This window comes from Triticum aestivum, chromosome 6A (genome assembly GCF_018294505.1).
Source record: "Triticum aestivum cultivar Chinese Spring chromosome 6A, IWGSC CS RefSeq v2.1, whole genome shotgun sequence".
NCBI classification, from domain to species: Eukaryota; Viridiplantae; Streptophyta; class Magnoliopsida; order Poales; family Poaceae; genus Triticum; species Triticum aestivum.
In genome coordinates, this window is record NC_057809.1 from 137,800,637 (window position 1) to 137,811,134 (window position 10,498).

Below are 10,498 nucleotides of genomic sequence, written 5' to 3' on the forward strand. Positions count from 1 at the left end.
GAAAAAGAGGCTAGGTGGCAAATGGTAAAACCAAGGTTGGGCATTGCCGGAGGAGTTTTATTCAAGGCGAACTGTCAAGGGGTTCCCATTATAACCCAACCGCGTAAGGAACGCAAAATCCGGGAACATAACACCGATATGACGGAAACTAGGGCGGCAAGAGTGGAACAAAACACTAGGCAAAAGGCCGAGCCTTCCACCCTTTGCCAAGTATATAGGTGCATTAAGATAACAAGATAATATTGTGATATCCCAACAATAAACAATATTCCAACAAGGAACGATCTCCAATCTTCACCTGCAACTAGCAACGCTATAAGAGGGGCTGAGCAAAGCGGTAACATAGCCAATCAACGGTTTGCTAGGACATGGTGGGTTAGAGGTTTGACATGGCAATTTGGGAGGCATGATAAGCAAGTGGTAGGTATCGTAGCATAGGCATATCAAAAGAGTGAGCATCTAGCAAGCAAAGATAGAAGTGATTTTGAGGGTATGATCATCTTGCCTACAAAGTTCTCAGAGTTGACTTGATCCTCGTAAGTGAACTCAACGGGCTCCTCGTTCACGAACTCGTCTCCCGGCTCTACCCAAACAAGAACAACAAGCAAACGGAACACAATCAACCACGTGCAATGCTCAAACAACATGATGCAGACATGGTATGATATGCGGGATGCGGTATGTGATGCATATACAAGAGTTGACAAGGAATGATTGAATCTGGCCTCAAATGGGAAATCCAAAAGTGCCACTGGAAAGGTGAGGTGATTTTGGTTGAAATCGATATAAAGATCACTGAAATCGGATGCACGGTTTGGAAATGGCAAGCAAAACAAATATGGCACCGGTCTGCGATAACCAGCAAGTGACCAACTAAATGCATCGATATAAATATTATACATCACTCAAACATGACAACAAAATACATGGCAGGGATCCACTCATGATGCTTGACAAAATATGAACACTTGGCTACGATTAATTCATCCATTAACAGGTTCAAACAAGCATGGCAAAAGTGCAAATGATAACAGGTTTTAGACTTAGTGAAATCAACACAAGTCTGGAATTTATCATCAGGAAGCAATCTTTAGATCATGAAAACTACATGCTACAGGAACTTAACATGGCAAAGCAAGGCATGGCATGAAGCTACTCAAAGCACTTAACAGAAGTCCCTTAGTGACCTGGAGCCAAAAGGGATCAGAAAATACATTTGCAAGCATGTGAACATGGCAAAAACATAAACAGATTCAGACTTAGTGAAAAACTAGAGCATGCAAAACAGTTGACGAGTAGGCATGTTTACGAGCTCGATGCACTCACTACAGAGCATGGCATGACAAACTAAGCATACACCCATCAAGAAGACATGGCATAGAAGCTAGACATGGCAAGAACAATAACATAGCATGCACGGATCATTAGCAACATCCTCGGCAAAATCGCTAAACATGTCAACAATCTGCCAGGATCATTTTATAGCAAAAGTAGAGCTCGATTGACTCAAGCTAGGGTGCTCCATAAATGCAAACAAAGACAAGGATGGATAGAGCACCACAATATTAACAAAACATCCTTACTGATCATCCTCAAAAGAGGCACGGATCACTAGGAAACAACATGAACATATGGCATAACAACAAAATTAGGACAAGGACTTAGTGAAATTCTAAGTCCCTGAAATCAGCATCAACGATTACGCTACTTTGCAAACTTGTGCTAGTCACCACAAATATCACAAAAATACATGGCATACACCCCTGTAAAGATGGCATGTCATTTAACAAAACACAAGTAGAGCTCAGGATCATAGCATGCACACATTAATCATGGCAAAAATGACAAAATGCCATTTGCTGAAACAGATCTGAAAAATTCATCACATAGCCCTCTTCCAACAGCATTTCGGGCATCAAGATGATCTCAAATGAAAATGATGCAATGAGATGAAATGATGTACTCGTCGAGACAAACACTTTGATATGCCACATGCACGAATCGGAGCTACGGATGCAGAGTTATGGAATGTCAAAGATAGCAAAAAATAACTAAGAGAGGCAAAAGTCAACCGGATCTAGGGTTTGCACGCGCCCCGAGGTCAGACCCGAGCTCGCCGGATCACTATTTGCCGGAGAGAGCTGGCGTCGCCGGAGTGGAAGAGAAGCTCGCCGGGGACGTCGGGGGTCGCCGCAGGAGGAGGCGCGGCGGAGGGCGGTGATCTCGGGCGGCGCTTGCGCGGTAGGTGGCGGCGGCCGGAACTGCTGCCGTGGTCACCGGAGATCGATGGCGGCGGGGTCGGCGGTCTCCGGCGTCGAGGTGCCCGCGGCGGTGCCTCGCCGGCGCGGGAGGAGACGGGGCGGCGCGGCTAAGGACCGGGCGGCGGGGAAGTGGCGCGGGGCGGCGGAGCAGATCTGGGCCGCGGGGGCCGGTTGCGGGCTCCCGCGGGCCGTGGTGGCGGGCGGCGAAGTGGGGCTCCGGGCGGGACAGGTGGCGCGCAGTGATTGGTGCCGGCGGTTTCGTCCGGCCGGCAACAGACATGTCCGGCGCGGCGCGGTGGAAGAGGAGCTAGGTTAGGGGTGTTTGATCCACGAATTTTTGAGGGGGGTGCCCTTTTATAGGTAGAGGGAGCTAGGATGCTCCAAATGAGGTGCAGTTTTCGGCTACGCGATCATGATCGAACGACCGAGATGATGGAGGAGGTTTAGGTGGGTTTTGGGCCAAAATGGAAGGGTGTTGGGCTGCAACACACACGAGGCCTTTTCGGTCCCTCGGTTAATCGTTGGAGTATCAAACGAAGTCCAAATGATACGAAACTTGACAGGCGGTCTACCGGTAGTAAAGCAAGGCCGCATGACAAGTCTCGGTCCAATCCGGAAATGTTTAACCCCCACACACAAAAAGAGGTAGAAAGGACCACCGGAGGACATAGGAGCGCCGGAATGCAAAACGGACAACGGGGAAAATGCTCGAATGCATGAGACGAACACGTATGCGAATGCAATGCACATGATGACATGATATGAGATGCATGATAAAGACAACAACACCTGTAGACAAAAACCCGACACCGAGGAAATAAAATAACTTAGGCCGGAAACGGCAAGAGTTGGAGTACAAATAAGGTAAATTACATCCGGGGTGTTACAACACTCCACCACTACGAAAGGATCTCGTCCCGAGATCTAGGACTGGAAAAACTCCGGGTACTCAGAACGGAGGTGATCCTCGCGTTCCCAGGTGGCTTCACGGTCGGAATGGTGTGACCACTTGACTTTGAGGAATTTGATTGACTTGTTGCGTGTCTTGCGCTCATTTTCTTCAAGAATAGCAACTGGGTGCTCATGATAAGAAAGGTCTTCTTGGAGATCAATGTCTTCGAAGTTGACGGTGCGGTCAGGAGCCTTGAAGCACTTGCGGAGCTGAGAGACATGGAACACGTCGTGCACATTTGCAAAGTTGGAGGGAAGCTCGAGTTGATAGGTGAGATCGCCTCTCTTGCTGACGATCTTGAAAGGACCCACGTATCTAGGGTCAAGCTTCCCTTTGATACCGAAGCGACGAGTACCTTTCATTGGAGAGACACAGAGGTAAACATGGTCTCCGACCTCGAAAGCCAAATCACGATGCTTACTATCATAGTAGCTCTTCTGGCGCGATTGCGCTGCTTTGAGGTTATCACGAATGACTTTGCACATCTCTTCTGCGTTTGTGATCAAGTCATTTCCAAGAAGTTGACGTTCACCAGGCTCTGGCTAGTTAAGAGGAGTACGACACTTCCTGCCATAGAGAATTTCAAATGGGGCCTTGCCCGAACTCGCTTGGAAGCTGTTGTTGTAGGAGAACTCGGCATATGGAAGACAATCTTCCCACTTCATACCGAAAGAGATAACGCAAGCCCTGAGCATATCTTCGAGAATCTGATTGACACGCTCAACTTGGCCGCTAGTTTGAGGATGAAAAGCTGTGCTGAAACGGATGTTGGTGCCCATGGCCTTCTGAAAAGAATCCCAAAACTTCGAGGTGAAGATGCTGCCACGATCTGAAGAAATCAACTGCGGAATACTGTGCAGAGAGACAATCCGAGAGGTATAAAACTCTACCAATTGAGCTGCAGTGATAGACTCTTTGATATGCAGAAAGTGAGCCACTTTAGTGAGTTTGTCGATGACAACGAATATAGCATCATTGCCATGCTTGGACTTTGGAAACCCAGTCACGAAGTCCATCTCAATGTGGTCAAACTTCCATTCTGGAATGGCAAGAGGTTGGAGGAGACCAGCTGGTCGTTGGTGTTCTGCCTTCACTCTTCTGCAGACATCACATTCGTTCACGAACTGAGCAACCTCACACTTCATTCGAGTCCACCAATACGCCTGCTTGAGGTCATGGTACATTTTTGTGCTCCCAGGGTGGATAGAGAGGAGTGAATTGTGAGCCTCTTTCATAATGACTTTACGAAGGTCACCTTTAGGCACAACAATGCGATCCTCAAGGAAGAGAGTATCCTTGTCATCAAGACGATAGCACTTGTACTTGGGTTGACTCTTGGCAATCCCAATCTTCACCTTCTTCACCATAGCATCAAGAAGTTGAGCCTCGCGAATCTGATCTTCCAAAGTAGGAGAGACTTGGAGGTTTGCGAGAAATCCTTGAGGAACAACTTGTAGATTGAGTTTGTGGAAAGCTTCACAAAGCTCGGGTTGGTAAGGCTTGAGAATCAGACTATTGCAGTAAGCCTTCCTGCTCAATGCGTCAAAAATTACATTGGCCTTGCCTGGAGTATATTCGATGCTCGGATTATAATCTTGAATCATTTCGACCCAACGAGTCTGCCTGAGGTTGAGATTAGGCTGAGTGAAGATGTACTTGAGACTCTTGTGGTCAGTGAAGATGTCCACTTTCCTTCCCAATAATAGATGTCTCCAAGTCAAAAGAGCATGCACAGCTGCCACCAACTCAAGGTCATGAGTGGGGTAGTTCTTCTTGTTGGGCTTCAACTGGCGAGAGGTATAAGCCACAACTTTCTTCTCTTGCATCAACACTGCACCAAGACCTTGAAGAGAGGCATCACAAAAGACCTCGAACGGTTTGGATTCATCAGGAGGAGTCAGAACTGGAGCAGTGACTAATTTCTCCTTCAAGGTGTTGAAAGCGATGTCACATTCAGGAGACCAAACGTACTTCACATGCTTCTGGAGAAGGTTTGAAAGAGGCTTCGCAATCTTTGAAAAGTTCTCAACGAACCTTCGACAATAGCTTGCGAGACCAAGGAAGCTGCGGAGTTGCTTCACGTTCTGAGGTGGTTCCCAATTCACAATTGCAGACACCTTCTCAGGATTCACCGCTATGCCCTTGGCAGAGATGATATGCCCAAGGTAGAGAACCTCATCAAGCCAAAACTCGCACTTTGAAAACTTGGCATAGAACTGATGTTCTCTGAGCTTATCCAGCACCAAACGCAAGTGCTTGGCATGATCTTCCTTGTTCTTTGAAAATACCAAAATGTCATCGAGGTAGACCAAGATGAAGTCATTTGTGTAGGGGTTGAAGATGAAGTTCATCATGCGAGAGAAATTCGAAGGAGCGTTGACGAGGCCAAAAGACATGACAGTGTATTCATATGAACCATAGCTTGTTCTGAATGCCGTCTTGGGGATATCTTGCTCACAAATTCGAATATGGTGATAGCCCATATGGAGATCAAGCTTGGAGAATACTTGAGCACCTTTGAGTTGTTCAAACAACTTGTTGATGTTGGGAAGTGGGTACTTGTTCTTTATAGTCTTCTTGTTCAATGGACGGTAGTCAACACAAAGTCGGTCCGTTCCATCCTTCTTCTTCACAAAAAGAACTCCACAACCCCATGGAGAAGAACTAGGTCGGATGAGACCCATTCACTCTTGAATATCGAGTTGCTTCTTCAGCTCCTTCAACTCTTCAGGTCCAAGCTTGTAAGGACGTTTGCAAACAGGTTCCATGCCAGGCTCAAGATCGATGATGAATTCAACTAGCCAGTGCGGAGGCATTCCTGGAAGCTCTTCTGGAAAGACGTCTTGATATTCGCAAACGACCAGAATTTGAGAGATGGCATCCAGTTCACCCTTCTCATTGAGAGAAAACAGACAGATGGTATCATCACGAGCGGCAAAGACAATTACATCCTCAGACGAATGAGTCAATTGAATCTGCCTGGCAGCACAATCAAGATGAGCCTTGTGCTTAGAAAGCCAATCCATTCCGAGAATAAAATCGATATCCGAGTCGCCCAGAACAATAGGGGAAGCTAGAAATTTGTAGTCGCCCAACGTGATAGTAACATCCGGGACGTAGATATTAGCTATCATTTGCTTCCCCCGGGACACGATTTGCAAAGGTCTTTGCAAATGCTGATAATCGCACTCATACTTTGATGCAAAAGGTTTAGAAATGAAGCAATGTGATGCACCAATGTCAAAAAGAACTTTTGCAGGAACATCGTTAACAGGAAGGTTACCCATGATGACATCAGACAAGTCCTCTGCCTCAGCTGCATTCACCATGTTGACCTTGGCGTGCTTGGGGTTATGCTTGACCACAGCTGTACTTGCCGATCTCATAGGAGGAGGAGGAGGGAGACGCCTCTGATTGAAGCATTTGTTGGCATAGTGACCCTTCTATTGGCACTTGTTGCACGTGACCTCCGAGAGCGGACGGTGATACGGAGCACTTGATCTTGGAGCTTGAGATGAAGTCTTGTTCTGAAAGCCAGGGTTGGATGGGTGGGAAGATCCACTGCCACCTTTGCTCTTCTGCTGATAAGGCTGACGGAACGGAGGAGGAGGAAGCCAATACTTTTCCTGCTTAGCCACTTGAGTTGAGGAAGAAGGAGTTGCATCTCTGACTCGCTTCTTGGAAGCATCACACTTCAGTTGAGCAGTCTCTTGCTTCATTGCCATATTGTAAAACTCATCGTACTTCTTCAGCTCAAAGAGGACGAGAGCTAGCTGGAGTTATTCTTTGAGACCACCCCTGAACTGGTATATCATGCTCTTCTCGTCAGGGATGTCTTGCTTAGCAAAACGAGCGAGCTTCTAGAACATGATGTTGTACTGGTAAACAGACATAGTGCCTTGCTTCAGGTTGCGGAATTCCTCACGCTTGCTCTCAACCACACTCTGAGGAATATGATGAGCTTTGAAGTCTTGACGGAATTCATCCCAGGTAATCACACGGCCTCCTCTGGAATCTTTGTATTGCTGAAACCATTCTGCAGCTTGGTCTTTGAGTTGGAAGGAGGCGAACTTGACAAAGTCCTCAGGCCTGACGTTACTGCACTCGAAATGCTTGCATATGTCCACGAGCCAATCATCAGCGTATGTTGCCTCAACACAATTGCTGAAGGTCTTTGGCTAGTTAGCAAGGAACTAGTTGAGTGTAGCAAACTGATTCTGATTGTTGCCATGGCCCTGGTTCCCTTGGTTGCGCTCTTGAAGAAGTTGCATGATCAGCTGCGTGTTTGCATTGGTAGCGGCCATCACAGCTTGCCATGCCTCCGGAGGTGGAGGTGGTGGTGGCGGATCAGGATTCGGAGTCGTGCGGGTTGGAGGAGCCATCCTGAATAGATTGACATCCGTTAGCATCTTGACAGACAAATATTGAAGCTGAATCAAGCGGGTTGAAATTGCAACATAAAGTCTTCACATCCGAACAAAATGAACGAATGCATTCCAATTGAAATGGTCACATATCCATAAATTGAGAAGCCACTTAGAATTGAGATAGAAGAAAAACAACAAGGTACGGACAAGAACAAATACTTGGTGAGGATTACCCAATCCCAAACCAAATATCCGTGGAAGAAGAACTAGAGCTACAAGAATTCCCACCTATGAAACTCCCGAACCTTTCCGGTTATGCAATCAGGTGTTGGGGATACATGGGAAGCATAATATCTCACCCAATTCTAGCAAATCCTACATCCAGTTGTATCCATCCTTCAACACATAACCGAGAAACCTTCGGAAATCATTTACCTCAACCTTTGAAAAGCATCCATTATACAAGTTATGGCAATACTCCCAAACTCCCTCCCCAGTACTGGGTGGCGTCGAGGTTATCTCACCAACAACTGCATAAAAGAGATTTTCGATGTCGGCGAAACTCAGGTATTCCAGAATCTCAACGATAAAATTGTGAGGACAACACCTCGGAGCTCAACTCCCCGGGACACTTCCACAACCCCTAAATGTCAGGAGGCACCAAGAACAATTTTCTCGTCACAACTCGATCGGAACGATTCCAAGATACCCGCGTGATCCTAAATTTTTTAGTGAAATTTGAGAAGAGAAGAGTTAAAACTCTACGTCAGGATGGCTCACCAGAGTGATGAAGGGACTGGGGAGTAAAAAGAATTCCTAACTCATATATAATTCCTAAATGACTCAAAACATTTTTTCTAGACTCAACAACGCCAATGATTCGATCAAGCAGGGGGCTCCTAAGGTCGGGGAAGGCTCTGATTACCAACTTGTAACGCCCTCGATGCGGCTATATCTCCTACGTGTCAAAGCACGACTTAGAGGCATAACCGCATTGAAAGCAATGTCGCAAGTAAGGTAATCTTCACAACAACCTATGTAAATAAATAAAAGGGGAAAGGATACATAGTTGGCTTACACTCGCCACGTCACACAAATACATGAATAACATTACAATCATCCAATACACTCATGGTCCGACTACGGTACCAAAATAAAGATCAACCCCCACATGCGACACGGTCCTCGATCGCCCCAACTGGGCACCACTACTGATCATCTGGGAAAGACACGTAGTAACGATGAGAGTCTTCATCGAACTCCCACTTGAGCTCAAGCGCATCGTTTGGAGCGGTATCATCGGTCCCTACATCTGGTTTGGAAGTAATCTGTGAGTCACGGGGACTCAGCAATCTCGCACCCTCGCGATCAAGACTATTTAAGCTTATAGGTAAGGCAAAGGTATGATGTGGAGCCGCAACAAGTGACTAGCATATCTGGTGGCTAACCTATTCGCAAAAGAGAGCGAGAAGAGAAGGCAAAAGCATGGTCGAACAACTATGATCAAGAAGTGATCCCAGAACAACCTACGTCAAGCATTACTCCAACACCGTGTTCACTTCCCGGACTCCGCCGGGAAGAGACCATCACGGTTACACACGCGGTTGGTGTATTTTAATTAAGTTCAACTTCAGGTTTTCTACAACCGAACATTAAGAAATTCCCATCTGCCCATAACTGCGGGCACGGCTTTCGAAAGTTCAAATCCCTGCAGGGGATTCCCAACTTAGCCCATCACAGGCTCTCACGATCAACGAAGGACATTCCTTCTCCCAAGACAATCCGATCAGACTCGGCATCCCAGTTACAAGACATCCTCGACAATGGTAAAACAAGTCCAGCAACACCGCCTGAATGTGCTGACAAATCCCGATAGGAGCTGCACATATCTCGTTCTCAGGGCACACTCAGATGAGCGCTCCATACAACTAAAACCAAACCTCGAGTTTCCCCGAGGGGGCGCTGCATAGGGCTCTAGTTTGGACCAACACTCAGAGGAGCACTGCCCCGGGGGGGTTTAAATAAAGATGACCCTCGGGCTTCGGAAACCCAAGGGAAAAAGAGGCTAGGTGGCAAATGGTAAAACCAAGGTTGGGCATTGCTGGAGGAGTTTTATTCAAGGCGAACTGTCAAGGGGTTCCCATTATAACCCAACCGCGTAAGGAACGCAAAATCCGGGAACATAACAGCGATATGACGGAAACTAGGGCGGCAAGAGTGGAACAAAACACTAGGCAAAAGGCCGAGCCTTCCACCCTTTGCCAAGTATATAGGTGCATTAAGATAACAAGATAATATTGTGATATCCCAACAATAAACAATGTTCCAACAAGGAACGATCTCCAATCTTCACCTGCAACTAGCAACGCTATAAGAGGGGCTGAGCAAAGCGGTAACATAGCCAATCAACGGTTTGCTAGGACATGGTGGGTTAGAGGTTTGACATGGCAATTTGGGAGGCATGATAAGCAAGTGGTAGGTATCGTAGCATAGGCATATCAAAAGAGCGAGCATCTAGCAAGCAAAGATAGAAGTGATTTTGAGGGTATGATCATCTTGCCTACAAAGTTCTCAGAGTTGACTTGATCCTCGTAAGCGAACTCAACGGGCTCCTCATTCACGAACTCGTCTCCCGTCTCTACCCAAACAAGAACAACAAGCAAACGGAACACAATCAACCATGTGCAATGCTCAAACAACATGATGCAGACATGGTATGATATGCGGGATGCGGTATGTGATGCATATGCAAGATTTGACAAGGAATGATTGAACCTGGCCTCAACCTGGAAATCCAAGAGTTCCACTGGAAAGGTGAGGTGATTTCGGTTGAAATCGATATAAAGATCACCGGAATTGGATGCACGGTTTGGAAATGGCAAGCAAAACAAATATGGCACCGGTCTGCGATAACCAGC